General features: G+C 35.8%; 1 protein-coding gene across 1 annotated transcript in view; it reads left to right on the forward strand.

Moving 5' to 3' along the window:
- The window catches only part of OFCC1 (orofacial cleft 1 candidate 1), a 39,873-nt gene that overhangs the window by 5,933 nt on the left and 17,386 nt on the right, over nt 1-16,554 (forward strand). The window lies entirely within an intron of this gene.

Consider the following 16,554-nt stretch of genomic DNA (forward strand, 5'->3'; position numbering starts at 1 on the left):
TATCTATCTATCTATCTATCTATCTATCTATCTATCTATCTATCTATGACTATGCTGGCACAGATCATTATACCAAGTAAGCTGAACCAATTGGTTCCTTTCCAAAGGGAAAAACCAGGACTAGGCCAGGGAGTCAAGGTCAACTACTTGATAAGTCATAAGGAAAACTTTAGCAAGGGTGCTCGATGAACAAGGAAGTCTCAGGGAGAATAGTTACTTCAGTGGAAGAGCTCCTGAGAATGAAGGCTTTTATCCTGCATATTGTAGGAATTCTCTATAATAAATCACCTTTCGTGCTTTTCACCCTCCTCCTATGCACTTAAGAAAAATGTAAGAACTTAAAGTTAGCTATTACTTAAGTCACCTTGTTCTAGACCTACTTACAAACCAAAGGCAACTGATAAGTCTAGAAATAGAACATTATTTATTCAAGACAGAAATGTGAAGTAAAACAGTAGAAAACAAAAGAACTGCCCACATTCTCAGTGAATATAGTCTCATTCTTCTCCAAATACTTATTAACTGATAGAAAAAATGTTAGGAAGTGTCTCTGTAGATAAAAAGGGGTTTGGGTTCTTGGTGAAGGCAGCCCCAGGATTTTTCCTTAGATTACCAACTCAAGCTCCACATTAATTGTAATGTCTACTCTTCCTGTTTCACTTGCCACAGTGGTGCTCCATATCTGTCAAGAAGGCTAAAATCTCTGTTGCTAATGCTTCCCTATTCCTGGATAATGCTATTGTAATCCCTTTTCCCTCTGTAGCCCCTCTGCTCTTTCCCACAAGCCTCTGTTTCTCTCTATTCAATATCTACGACATAGGAATATAGACTCATGGAAAATGGAGCCTTTGTTCTTCGCAGATGAATGATTGCACTTCAGGATGAGATTTGGTAAGATTTTCCTTATTAGATATGCCTGTGATATTTTCTCCACAATAAAAACAAAAACAAAAACAAAAACAAATTACACATCTTACATATACTAGCTCCCTATTGCCTCTGGGATTAAATACAGAATTCCTTCTTTTGGCATTGGCACCTTTTCATAGTTTAGCATCACTTTATTTTTCTAGACTGAAACATTCTTCCTGCCTCTTCTCCATCCTACTCCTCTCCCTTCTCCCAGTGCACTCTATATTCTAATTAGTCTACTTGGTTGGTGTTTACCCTACATGATATCCCATTTCCTGCTTCTATTTCTTTACAAAGTTGCCACTCCCTACCCAGTCTCCATCCCATGCCTGGAATTTTCTATCTCTTTACTTTATGGATTTCCTAGTTTTCTTCAAAATACAGTTGAAATGCCACCTCCTATTCTTGTGAAGTTCCATTAATATATATAGTGTATCAAGGCTTTTCCTCATCCAGTATATATATATATGTATATATATAATGTATCAAGGCTTTTCCTCATCCAGTTGTTAGTGGTCTCCAAACCAAAATGACTTTGTATATAATCTTTATATTTTTCATGTTTACTTGTACTATTTTTTTCTAGGAGAAAGCACTCTGTGGAAAGGCATTATTTTGTTTTAATCTTTTATGTCCAGTGCCTGGAATATAATATTAATCAACTGGCCAACCAACTAGCATTTATTAAGTCTATTATATATCAGGTACTGTGATAAGCATTGGAGATACAAAGACAAACCAGAAATAGTCCCTGTCCTCAAGAAACTTACCTTCTAATGAGAGTACATATGAAAAAAGATTCAGATTTTATACAAAATGAACACGTGAGGTAACTTTGGGAAGGAAGGTACCAGATGCTAATTGTGGGTGGGAGAATCAGGAAAGTCTTCATGTAGAAGGTGGCACTTGAGCTGAGTTTTGAAATAAATCAGGAATTCTAAGAGTCGGAAGTGGGGAAAGAGTGCACACAAAGCATGAGGGGTAGCCAGTGCAAGGCTTGGGAACAGGAGGTAAAACATCCTGTTTGAGGAACAACAAGTAGCCAAAATGATTGTATTGTACACTGCATTAAGGAGAATGATATGTAAGAAGACTGGAAAGGGAGGAGTAGAATCATGTTATGAATAGCTATAAATGTCAAACAGAAGATTTTATATTTGATTCTCAAAGTAATAGAGGACCATCGGGATTTATTGAGAGGGAGGATATTCTTGTGCTTCGTGAAAATCACTCTTGTTGCTGTGGGGAAGGTGTTTTAGAATGAGGAAAGGCTTGAGGTAGGAAGACCAATTGGGAAACTATTTTAATAATCTAGGCAAAAAGCAGTGAAGGCCAGAAGTGGATTGTAGTGCTGTGAGTGGGTAAGAGGGGGCAGTTATAAGAGATGTTGAGAAAAAAAAGCCAGGATTTTGTAACTGATTGGGTATGGGGATGAGTGAGAATGAGAAGTTAAGGATTTCATTGAGACCCAGAACCTGGGTGACTGGAAAGATGGTGGTACCCTCAACAATAATAGGGAAGTTCAGAAGAAAGATGTGCTTGGAGGAAAGGAGGAATTCTGTTTTGGGTGCCTTGAGTCTTAAATGTCCACAATTTGAAATATCCAGGAGGCAATTGATGATTCAGGACTAGAGTTCAGAAGAGAGACTAGAGTTAGACAAATAACTCTGTGAGTCATTTGCATGGAATTTATAAAGGAACCTATGGGAACTAATAAAATCACCCTATGAGAAATCATACAGAGAAAAGGGCCCTGGGAAGAGCCTTAGGAGACACCCATAATTAGTGGTTGTTACATGGATGATGATCCAACAAAGAACACTGAGATAGATTGGTCAGATAGATAGGAAAGAGCAGTGTCATGAAAACCCATCAATAAGAGTATATCTAGGAGGAGAGAATGCTCAACATGTATGCATATAAGGGCACAAAGATTTTGTACAATTGTTACAAAAATGTCAAATGTTGCAGAGAAATCAAGAATGAGGACAGAAGACATTCAATAAGTGCTTCATGAGTTGAATGAAATTTCACAAGTATAGGCTATCAGTGAATATACAACATTGAATAATTTAAGTATAGCATGGTCACATGAAATTATCTCCACTCTATAGGGAATACACATACAGAAACATAGCATGTAACACCCATGTTAAAGATGCATAGAATAGACCAAATAAATAGGTCACATGCATATATGCAATACATATTTGAATGTCATAAAAGCTATACTGAAAGATATTGGATGGTGTATGATTTTCACCAATAGCCTATACATCTTACATACATTCTTCTAGTGGATACTATCAAGCCACACATATACCTCATATCCCATCACCCTGGTAATATCTTATATCAACTTCATTGATCAGAAAGTTCTGACACTTCTCTTATGATCCATTGTAACTTCTGTATATCCCCACCTTCCCTCCACTAGCTTTTCAGGTATGCTGATCAAGTTAGTATGTTCATTTTATACACTGAACACTTGTCTCACACTTCTTATATACATCTGCTGTTATATTGGACCAACAGAATCTGTTCTATCCCAGTTTCACTGTTTTTTTTTTCCCCTTGGCTCAAGCATATAGAACCATCATAGTCTTTGGTTGTCTTAGATCAATAGGTCTGTCTTATCATACTTCACATGGGATTTCTTAAAGTTTGATAAATATTTCTGAAGCATAGATCCAGCCGCTGTTCTTTGGGAGCCAGAGCTTGAGTCTCCAGGGGTCATGCTCCTTTTTTGAGGTCTGTATCACACACAGCTTGTAGACCCATTTTTCTGTAGCTGATTCCCCACCAGTTGTCCACTTTTCAATTGGCATTGGGTTGAGGAGGTCTGATTCAAAGCTAAGACATTATACTTCTTTACATTCTCCATGCAGAAGATATGCCAAGCTCTGCACTGCATTTTCTTGTGTAAGTGACCCTGCTCCCTCCATGTAGATTACTAGGTTTTAAATTCACAGAACTTCAGAGGTCCCTTGTTCCACAATGCCTATTAAACTCATGGTTGGCCAGAACTGCTACCTCTTTCTGACTAGTGACATACAATTTAGCACTTGTCAGGATATAAATTACTGAATTGTTGTCTGTGGAATTGAGTTCTATACATAGAACCCAGAAATCCTTCATCAGTTATTACCTCTTTTAAAAAAATCTGAATCTAAAATTTGTGTGTAGGGATATGAAATTTTACTATCATTGAGTCCTCTCCTCATATACAATATAGTTCTGGTGGCCATTACTTTTTTGCTAAAACAATAACAAAACAACAACCTAAGGGGGAAAAAAACATGATGCTAAGTCCTTTAGACTGGTATCAGTGTGTACCCAAATGACTTGATTGAATTGGCAAAAGCCTGCACACTGATACATATATGAAGAAGCTAACCAAGTTTTTAATTCTTGGTTATATTTCTAGTTCCAATGATTTCCAAATGGTGCCAGAGTGTTCAAACTACACTGCTTTTCCCCCACCCCCACCAATATATCACTGTAATCTCTATTAAACTGAGATTCTGTGATTCTCTCAGAAGCATAGTGGAAGCATTTATAAAATAACAGTTGTGTAAACACTAAAACATTAAAAAACTGTGACATCATTGCAATGCCTCTCAATGATCACACTAGCTATCACAAAGAAGGGAAAGAAAAAGATGATATCACTGTTGGGATTTCACAATAACAGGAATATGGGTCCCCACATATCACACTTACATACCCCTTAGCTTGTCTTTGCGTGGTTGCTCTGAGAAGCTACAGAGAGATTTTGGTAGATAAAAGTTTATTTCAAAAATTTTTTTGAAATTGTTTTTAAGGTATTTTTATTGTATTTGAAAATTTAATGATATAAACTATATTTCTTTCTAGAAACAATATTACAAATGATTGTTAAGCTCTCAAGCTACCCCACAAAGGACTATTTAATTTACAATGTAGCTGATAATGCTCATGGAAAATCATTCACATTTATTTAGCACTTTAAGGTTAAACAGAACATTTCACACTGTAGGCCATTGTGATTATATTATCCCCATCTTACAGAAGACAAAAATTGAAGCCTGGGGAATGTTAAGTTGCTTGCTTAAGCTCACATGCTTATTTAGAGTCAGCTAGAATTCCAGAGCTGTGATTCAAACAGTAATTATTTGTCTCTAAGTACAGTTGTTTTTCCATTTCACTCCACTTCCTCTCATCCTGACATCACTTTTTTTTGAGTGTGAGGCAATTGGGGTTAAGTGACTTGGCCAGGGTCACACAGCTAGTAAGTGCTAAGTGTCTGAGGCTGGTTTTGAACTCAGGTCCTCCTGACTCCAAGGCCGGAACTGCTTGCACTGTACCACCTAGCTGCCCCCTGACATTGCCTTTTAAAACACAGTAGCCTCTATTTACAACATCTGGACAAAATACATTCTGAATTTTATTTTGGGACACCAAGAACACATCTATCTCTAGCTCCAGGATCAAGAATGATGACTCCTTACTTTATTGTGCAGAAGAATCATTGGAAGAGATGGCAGAGAAACTCTGGGTAGTCTTTAGCCTGTTATCTGTGTTCTCATAAATACAGGGTATCTGGACTATGTAGATAAGAGGCAGTTGGCAAAGTGGAAACATTGGCTCTCAGGTTATAGAACCACTGTTTAAACCCCACTTCTGATGTCCAGTGCCTGTGTGACCTTGAACAAATCACTTATATCCTCCTTTGTCCTCAGTTTCCTCATCTGTAAAATAAGGAGTTGGACTCAATGGCCTCTAGCTCCCATCAAACTCTAGATCTGTGACACATGTTAAGAATTTGGTAGTTATTATTATTCCGCTTGAACTGGTAGAATCACGGGGAGGATGTCTGAGATGACTTGGGTACATGGGAATGATCTCAATGTCCTCTTTTGTATCCTTCTTGTCTCCATCTCCCAATCACTCTTATTTTAGAACATTCCAGAATGTTCCTCTTTTGGCTTCGGTGGCTAATTGCTATTGTTGTTTTTCAGTTGCTTCAGTTGTGTCCAAATCTTTGTGACCCTATCTGGCATTTTTTTTTTGACAAAGATTCTGGAGTGGTTTGCCGTTTCCTTCTCCAGCTCATTTTACAGATGAGGAAACTGAGGCAAACAGGGTTCAGTGACTTGCCTGGGGGCACATCGTATGTTTGAAGTTTGAAGTCATGAAGATAAGTCACCTAGCTGCTTCTCATTAGTCACTCACATCCAACTCTGTGCCCCATGGACCGTATCATGTCAATACCATCCATGGGGTTTTCTTGGTAAGGATACTAGAATGGTTTGCCATTTTCCTTCTCCAAGGTCAAACAGAGGTTAAAAGTAACTTGCTCAAGGTCAAGCTTGTAAGTGTATGATGTCATAGCTGAACCCAGGTCTTCATGATTCCACATCCAAGGTCCTATCCACTGAACCATTTAGCTGCCTAATTGTTATTATTGTTGTATATAACCTAACATTCCCTCTGAGCTTTGTCTTGCCTTCAGACTATATTGTAAGAGCTTCATAATCCTGGGTACCAGAAACTATAAAAGGCATCTGTTTGCATAAGAAAAAGTTCCTTTCTATTACAGAAAAAGAGAGGAAGCATGACTCTAGTAATGGACTCCTGCTGTCCCCTTTGTAGATATAACTCATTTATAAGTAAAATACTCCTTAAAGTGACAGACTTAACTATTTTTACTTGGTCTATTCTCCATTCCCTGGAAATGGAGTTGGAATATCTACCTTACTCCCAGGCCAAAGGGGAAAAAATCTGGGGAGTAATAAACTAAAGATGGAAGGGATCTCAGAGACTATCTAATCACACCTTTTACAGATGAAGAGACATGGACCAGAGAGGTTAAATGACTTGTCCCAGGTTCCCAGGTAGTAAATACCAGGGCAGGATTTAAACCCAGACCCTTTGACCCTACAACTAGTGTTACTTTTAGTATCTATACTAACTGCTGCTGCTGCTGTTGTTGTTGTTTGTCCTTCGTTCTCCAAGAGGACCATGACACCAGGGAAGTGATGCTATGACATACAAGTGAATCAGTTTTGAGTGAGGGAGGGCTGGCAAAGTCACCAGCCTCACTTTCTCCTGAGCCATCTAGGTCCAGTGGCTATACTAATGGAGAGCCTTGCTGGACGACCTGATGCTGAAGGCAAAAGGCTCTGGCTTCAGGTCTCTCTACATAAGATGTGTGTGTAGGGGGTGACGGGGGAGGGGGGAGATTCGGGATGGGGGAATGAGAATGTCATAGAAAGTCATCAGCAATGGCAAAAGTCCAAGAAAAGCTGGCAGTGCTGGGTCTCTGCAGACTAGGTAAGCAGGGTAGAGTGAGGGGACTTGAAGGAGATAAACAATATGAAAATACTAGTAAAGGTACTCAGCATTAAATGCTTGCATTTAGAAACTACTAAAGATCCAACCAGGCAGTTGCGGGGAGTGAGTTATATAGCCAATTCTAAAGTCCAAGAATTCTTATTGTAGATTTCTTTACTCAGTGTATCTTGACTTTTATTTTTTTAAGCCTCAAAAGTAGTGTTATATTGTGAATAAGATATTTAATTTCAGGGCCTGTAAAGAAACAGTAGTATTTCAAATACCTGAAATTTCAAAAATATTTTGTGTTACAAAGCATCATGTTATGTTTAATTCAAAGGTACTGAAAACAGTATTGAACATGTATATCATTTGCCATTATGTGAAGAGAGACCTAGGTATAATTTGGGAATTATGTGTGTTTCCCATGGCACTGTTAAAATTAGTTCAAATGATCATCTTTAAAAACAGTATCAATACTTGCCTATATTACAGATTTTATTTTCTAAAACTAAAATTAGTGATTTACAGCTTAAGTTCAAAAACCATATATTCAGAATATAGCTATTTATTTACTTTAAGTCCCTTCCCCCTTTTAAAATTTCTTTTATCTGTAATTGTTCAGAGATTTTAAGAAAATGGTTAATTTGGAAGCTGGAAGCAACTGGAGGAAAAGGCACATAATTATGGAAAGGATTAAGGACTTTAAATGGGTCAATTCCCAAATTGGTCACTTAACCAAATAATGTAATAGTATGGTTTTGCAGGTAGATGAAATAGTTAAACAACCTCTGCAATTTCTGTGGGCCAAAGAAGATCCCAGTATCCCCATGGAATCCCTCTTGTTGTTGGAGACCTTGAATTCTAATTTCAGGACATGTCCTTTTAATATTAGACTTTGATCCCTTTTAAAATGTAAATATCTTTGGGATCAGTAAGACTAAACTATTATTCATATTAATGTGAATGAAATTTGAGAGCAAGTTCTGGGAAGGTTGAATATGAAAAAAAGATCTTTGGGCCAGCATATCCATTCACTGTTGGTGATACCTTAAACTGGCCCAAAAGTTCTGAAAAAACAGTTTGGTACTATACTAGGAAAGTAACTAAATTGTTTGTCCCCTTGACATAGTGATGACACTACTGAATATGTTACCCCAAGAAAGTGAAAGGAAGAAAGAAAAGTCCTGTGGATATCAAAATCTTTGTAGCCTTTTTTTTTTAATAGTAGCAAAGAACGGAAAACAAAGTGAGCACCTGTTGATCAAGTAATGACTAAAGAAATTGTGATTTAAGATTGCGGTGGAATATTATTGCAATTTAAGACATAAACAAATATAAAAAATTCAGAGAAACTTGGGAAGACTTATTTGAACTGATCCAGAACAAAGTAAATGGAACCCAGAGAATATTATAAACAATTACCACAATAATGTAAAGGAAAAGAACACTAAAAGGCATACAAATTTGCATCAGTGCAATGACTGGCACATAGTAGGCACTTGATATATGCTACTTGATTTGACTTCACCAGCCTTACTTTCAGATGCCCTATTAGTTGTTCCATAGAACCAACCTGATTAAAAGCTTCTAGAATAGAGGTTAGAGCTTCTTGTCTTCTTCTTTCCTGCTCCCCATCCTCAAATTCTCTTTTCATCAAGAAGTATAAGGATACTTCACTTTAGTTCTCTTCCCATTGTTCCCCTGAGTATCTGTGCCTCTAGGTCCCCAGTAGAACAACATGTTTTAATGACAAGACTCAAGGAAGTTCATTTGTGAAAAAGAATGCTGGGTTCAAATCCCTCTTCTGATGCTTACTACCTGTATGACTTTGAGCAAGTTACTTAACCTTGCTAGGCCTCAGTTTCCTTTCCTGTAAAAAAGAGTTGTGCTAGATACTCTCTGAATTTCTTTACAAATCTTCATCTATGATTATATGATCTGCTTCTCGGAAAGTTCAGTGTCATTTTCATATCAATACAATCAATTCTTCCACCCTGACTCTTTCCAGGTAGGGAAATTTCTGAGGTAGTTAACTTACAGATATATCCAGGGGTTTCTTCATACAAACTTTGTGGCTGCCTTTGCAAATCTCTATTTGTATTTGTTTTTAGCTAGAAAGTTTTATTCATAATAGGTTATGCTAAGTTTAAAGTTTGATGAAATGTTTTACTGTATATTAGAGTATGACCATCGATCCTCTGATTTCCATAATTGTATGCAATGGTTTATTTATTCCCCACATATCTGCTTAATGTACTGCTGACTTATCCAATAAATGACTGGCTAGATTTTTAAAATTTGTGACATGTTGTTCTGTGGAGTAGTAAAGTCAATGTCATTTTCTTTTGCAATGACAGCTATATGTCCAATGTTTCATATTGTGGCTAGACTGATTAATCCAGGCTGGTGTTCTTGTCGAATCAGCATTTTCTTCCTGTCAAGGCTTTTCCATCTACTTTACAGATTGAATTTCTTGGATTAAATTTATTTTGCATATGAATTCAGGCCAGGAAAATACACAGGTTCTGATTTCTGTCTCTGAGTAAAAGTCACATCAGCTTCCTTCAATTATAGTAGACTTCACAAAGGGTAAGGTATGGTAGAGAGAGATACCTTGCTTTGGAATCAGGAAAATCTGGGTTCAAGTTGTATTCCTTACACATCCTGGCTGTATGACCCTGAGCAAATAACATCTCAGTGCCCTAGACATCCCTCTAAAACTGTGAGTGGTGGAGAAGATATCAATCTACATTGGTGGAAGGAGCTCCTCACTGAGTGGTCCCTATACTCCAAAAAAATGCTATTATATACTTACCTAGCAAATGGTAGAATCATTCTCAAGGGGAATTGCAGTTTTCTATTCATGCATACATACAAAACGTATTATATAGGCAAATAAATGATGTTAAATTACCTCATATATAGATTTGAAGTTATTTAAAGAAAATATTGCTCCCAAATGTTCTCAATTTGTTCTCGTTCATTGTTCATTTTCCTTAAGATTATAACTAGATATTTTAGGAAGTTTATAGAAATTATTTTATTATTTAATGTTTTAGAGCTTTTGATTAGTATTTTTTTTGGAGGGGGGCTAGGTAATGGGGTTAAGTGACTTACCCAGGGTCACACAGCTAGTAAATGTCAAGTGTCTGAGGTCAAATTTGAACTCAGGTCCTCCTGACTCCAGGGCTAGTGCTCTATCCACTGCGCCACCTAGCTGCCCCTTGATTAGTATTAAAGAAGCATAAATCAATGGTTTTCTCTAGGTTTAGCATATTACTCTTTAAATCTAAAGACTATATTATGATAAACTCAAAATTAAGTTATTAGTTATTAAGTTGTTAGAGTAATCAAAAACAGATATTTTTGAACAATTCATATATTCAACTATTAACAAAGAACATTTTTTTCTTCATATTTATCATGGAAATCACAATGTGATTATAAAAATTCACATAATTGCTAAAAAGATACTAAGAATTAAGAATTTTTTGAGTTGAAAGGGACTTTAGAGGTTTTCTAGTCCAATTCCTTCATTTCACAGATGAGGAAACTGACATCTGAAGAGATTGTCACTTTCCCAAATTCATTCAACTAGTTAGTGGTAGAGCCAGGATTAAAATCTAAGGATCCTGATGTGGTTAATATCTGTTGTTGGCAAGCCCTCTTCGATAGTGTTTTTTGTATGCTCAGCACATCTTAAGTAAATCATGTAACCTTTTACTTATGCAACTTTTTGTTGCTACTTTTAGAAGAGGAAACTGTATTTTACCAATGAAAATTCATATTAAAGTTTCTTAGTGAAATGGTAACCCCAAATGAGCTGAATTAGATCCAAAAAATTGGCAGAGAAAGTCTGGCACATAGTGAGCACTTAGTAACTGCTTATCGAGTAACTAATCTCTATATATTTCTTTAAATTTAAATTCTTTAAAGTTAATTCCCCTTTTTTTTCAAACAGAAAGCATACAAGAGAGACTTTCACTTAAATTCTGAGGTAACAAAAATGAAATTACCTGGTTCTGAGGTAGACAGAACCTCTTTCCCTAAGAAGATAAGGAACTTATATTATTTGTAAGTCACATGAATTTTGAAGTCATCACTGACAAACCTAATTCTTCTATTATGATGTATATAATGCTTCTATTATGATGTTTGCCTATATATTATATCATTTCCTAATGTGGTACAGTGAAAAGAGCATTGCATTTGAATAAGAATCATATTTGGGTCTTGACTCTGTAAATTACTAGCTGTGTGACATTGGGCAAATCATTTCACCTCTCTAGGCTTTGTTTTCTTGATTTTCAAAATACAAGAGTTAGACATGCTGATCTTTAAGGTCTCTGTCAGCTCAATGTGTCCGTGTTTCTTGTCTGTGACTGTAATCCCTGCATTGCCTTTGTGAAATAACATTTTGACGGAATGAAAAGACTTGAATAATTTTTAAAATAATGACAAAATTTGAAGAATATTAAAGTCATCTTGGCTGTGACATCAGTCAACTCACAACTTCAAAAACAATATTTAATAACAAATCATAAAATTATTGATTGTTAAGTTTGTTTTTACTTGGGATAATGCAGCTAGCCAGACTTCAAAATTTACAGTGAAATTAATTTTCTTCTGACTTTTTTTTAGGCCATTAAAAATAACAACTAATATTAATAATATCTAAGCACTCACATTTAATTTTTAAGTGTTGGCCTCTATTCCTGGCAGTGAGTGAGGTGCTTAGGGATATTCATGGGGTTTTCAGGCTACTGGGGTGTCACATCCTGTATCAGGGCTATGGAGTACTTATCAGGATAAAGTTAAGTAGCAGTCATGCAAGACGTGACTCCCACATAGCTTAAAAGTTAATGTACCTCTTTGGCATCTAATTTACTAGTAGGAAGTAGTTTATAAATAGAGAATAGAATGAGGACTAGAATTTTTTCCCCTACAATTATTATTTTAAAACTGGAAAGGTACTTTAAAGATTATTTGGTTAGTCTTATAGATGAGAAAATAGGTTCAGGGTCAAAATGACTTTCTGAAGCTTCATTAACAAGGTAGTTGCAAAATGAGAACTAGAACCAAGTGTTCTGACCCACAATCCAGTTCATCTTCTACTAGGGCTTAACGGATTAAAATGAACTGACCACACACTTCAATTATTATTGTATTTGGTATATAAAGCCACATAAGTATCATATAGACATAAGTTTCATTAAAAAAACTAGAACTGAAGATCCAGAATAGAAGGAATTTGTCAACTGGATCCCTTGGAACAAGCTTTGTGGATGACAAAGATACTAGAAAACTTTCCCAGAAAAGCTATTTTTTTTAAAGAATAACAATCCAAATTACATAATTTCTTACCCTAATTCTAACTTGCTGTACATTGGACTAAACTTCTTGCTTTCCTCTCTAAACTTTTTCATCTGTATATCAGAAATAACATTTCTGATCAACCCAAAGATTTGTAGGATGTTACTAAAAGAGATAATCAAAGTGTCTTGCGAATGTCAAAGTGAGTTCCATATGCTAAATACAAAATATGACCCTCATCTGGAAGTGAGAGATTCCCTTTACTTCTTCCTTTCTTTTCTCATGATTGCATCTGTGATTTCATCAGTCTATGAAACTCCTAGTGAGGAACACTCTTTATCATAGCAGATCTTTATCTTCCCCACAGCTCTAGCCTTAGGGAAGTGCCTAGAGTGCTGAGCCATTAAATGACTTCTCCAGTAGATGCTGGTACATGTGAAAGGCATAACTTGAACTTGGTTCTTCATAACTCCAAGACCCCCTTTCTTTAGGACAATATGTTGCCTCAACAACTTTTAAATTATACAAAAGCACCCCTTCCAGGGCTACTTTACCCAGATCTTTCTTGGACTGGCAGGTGGATTCTTCAGAGGGCAGTTACCTATTTTTTCTTTAGGTTCTAGACACCAGCTCACATCTTATTCAGTAGGCTATAAAGATTTTAGAGACAGCAGTGATGTGTTGCAGTTTCTGCCATTTGCGTGCACAATCTACACTAATGGCTGTGTCTGGGCTCCCTAAGTATAATTCCTTTGCAATTTCTGGTGGCAATCACTTACTTTTAGCTTAGTTTCATATTTCCACAAACAAATGTGCATGACATTTATTTAATGCTTCTTTGTTGACATATTGTTGGCTGAATTTTCACAGCCATCACACAGAGATTATATTTTGATTCTGTTCTTTGATCTTAAGTATTTCATAGGATCCATCTGGAGGTAAACTATTTTTGTTTACAGTATACAAATCCAGTCTCATATACTTCATATCAGTCACATACTATAATTGATGTATACCTGTACCAAACTAATATATATACATGTAGATATACATATATATGTATATATGTGTGCTTATATGTATATGTATACATGTGTGCATATATATGTACATATATATGATGATTATCATGTCTTCTAAGATTGTTAATCCTTTTCTCCTTTTTGGGTGAGGAAGTGTTAATCTTTTTGTACTTGTCTTAAAGTTAGGGACCCAGTCTTTCATTAAAATTGTATGAGTTTTTCTTAAGATACTTTACAAATCTTTTATTGTCTATTTGACACTTCGGAAAATGTACATTGGGATTAGTATTGCAAATCTGTTAATTGTTTTAAATGTGTTCTTCCTATTCAGATTTGATTCCAGGATGGTAACAATCTCTTAACCTATTCAACAACTTCTTTCTCTTTGATATTTTTATGTGTAATGTGTTTTGTCTGGAGGACACCAAAGGTAAATGTAGTAATCACTTTGACTGATTGGTTCAATGTGCTCTTGATTTAAGCATGAAGCCCTCAGTCTAACACTTTCCTTGGCATACATTAAGAATTTTCTACTAATTCAATCAAAATAACTTTTTGGTATCTTTGAAGAAAGATTCTATAAGATGAAGAAGTTGTTTAATATGTTTTTCAGTGGAGCATACAGGGATTGTACAGGTGATTGATACAATGTTTTAATATGCCTGCTTTAATTTAGGAACCATATTTAGTTCTATTTCAGACAAGCAGTGAATTTAAGCCTAGGAAGAGCCATAAAAATGCTACATTTCATATTAATTGTTCTTGCTATTATTGTGTTGGTGGCATGTTTTAGAGAATAGTTTTTCAAATTGACATTAAAAACCCTAGCATTTTCACAATACTCAGGCCTGTTTTATATATTTGTAGTACATCAATAAACTACTAGTGCAGGACAGAGTCTAAGACTCTACAATAATCAACCAGAGCAGTATAATTGTTAAAGAATTTTCAGGCATTTTGTATAATAATTACTTAATCAATAACAAATTGCTCTTTATACCTCCTGGTACTTTAGCATATCCTTTTTTGCTCATCAGCCGTTTCATGATTTTTTTTCTTGTGAACTGATTTTATAAAAGTAATATAAGCTGTGAGTCCTTTGTTTAAAGTACCTAAATTTAATTGGATTATATTTATAGGAGGCCATTGGTATTCTTGTCAATGATATTAGATATGTTTTTGATGCCTTCTGCAAAGGAAAGTAGTATTAAGTTTCTGTCTGAGAGGAAGCTGGTAAACTGCCTCGATAGTAATTCAGGTGCCATTATGAAGTATTTGAACAAAAAAAAATTATGGATCTTATCCCTTTCTACTACTTTTCAGTTTTGCGGAGAAGCCTAAGTTTCAGACATCTCCCTTTATATAATGTTTATCATTCATCATATGAATTGTGTATATGTTCTTTTTCTCATTAACCAAACTTGTATTTTTAGTGTGATATCACTGTATAGATGACTAGAACTTTTCTTCTTTCAGACTTTTCTTTTTCCTCTTATTACTTTATTACTCAATCTTTTGTAGTAAAATCTTTTACTTATGTCAAATAGTATATTTTACTCTTCAAGATGGCTAGGTGGGAAGTGTGCAGTCCAGAGTAGTGGCCTTGGAATCAGGAAGACAGGGAAAAGTGATAATCCGTCTGTACTCTGACCTTGTTGGATATCATCTGAGCATTGTGTTTCTCTCTGGGTATCACAATTTAAGAAGGACACTGATGAGCTGAAGCGTGTCCAGAGGAGTACAGTCAGTGTGGTGAAAGATTTTGACTTCATGACATATGAGGGTTGGTTGAAGACACTGGGCTTTGTATATTAGAAAAAAGAAGACTTGGGGAGAGGCATATGGCAGATATGTTCAAGTATTTGAAGGGATGTCACATGGAGGAGGCTTCATACTTGTTTTATTCAGACCTAGAAAGCAGAACCAGAAACAATGGGTGAAATTGTAAAGGGGTAAATTTAGGCTTACTTTCAGAAAAAAAAAAAAACAACAAACCCCCAAAACTTGCTAACAGAGTTATCCAAAAATAGAAAGGGCTGCTGTTATAGGAAGAGTACTCTCCTTAGAGTTGTTTAATTAGTCTAGATGATGACTTAGGTATGTTATAGTGGGGATTCCTTTCATATATGGTTTGGAGTAGATAGTCACTGAGGACCTTATCAACTCTCAGTTTTTGTGAAAATGTTGGTAGTATTTCCTTAAATCTACCCAATAAACAGACCTGGAGCTTCATTTCTCTGATTTTAATTAAAATCATTCCCGGAAGGAAGGTATAGTTTTTGTAAGTACCTAAATTCAAGAAGAGATATGTAGGAAAAAGAAAATACCGTTTGATTTTAAATGTCAGTTTTAGCACCATTGATAGCTTTTGTTTTTATATCACCTATATTTCCCAATTTACCTCTCCCCATTCCCCTTGCAGAGAGCTAACCCTTTTTTAAGAAAATGATGCAAGGTTGAGGTCAACTACAAAAGGTGGTCTTCCCCTTCTGTAGTATAAAGATATATGCTAACTGATTTTTAAATGGTGGAGTATAAAGGTGTATTTTTTTTGTATCAGCCCTAATTTAATTGGTATAGGGAATCTACTTTAACAATATCAATCTAGAATTTTCTGGGTCATGGAAAGGTTAAGTAACTTGCCAGGGGTCACACAGCCAGTATGTGTCAGAGAAGGGATTTGAATCTAGGTCTTCCTGAGTGCAAGGAGGATTCTCTATGCACCTTTCCTCACTGTTTCTTATATTAAGATTACATACCTGGAAGCATCATGTTCCTCTGATGAAATAGAGACATGAAATCCTCTATGTTTCTTCGTGTGTTTCATCCAAATGCATACTTTCCCGAAACATGTTTCTCATTTAGCAACTTTTCATAATTGTTTGGGGGCACCTTGCCTTTCTTTTGGCAGCCATGATTTGGCATGAGATAGTTTTTTAACATCACACATTGCCAACTGATTGTTTTATACGGCAAAGGAAATTGAGAG

This window comes from Vombatus ursinus, unplaced genomic scaffold (assembly GCF_900497805.2).
Source record: "Vombatus ursinus unplaced genomic scaffold, bare-nosed wombat genome assembly UNPS02000577.1, whole genome shotgun sequence".
Taxonomy (NCBI): domain Eukaryota; kingdom Metazoa; phylum Chordata; class Mammalia; order Diprotodontia; family Vombatidae; genus Vombatus; species Vombatus ursinus.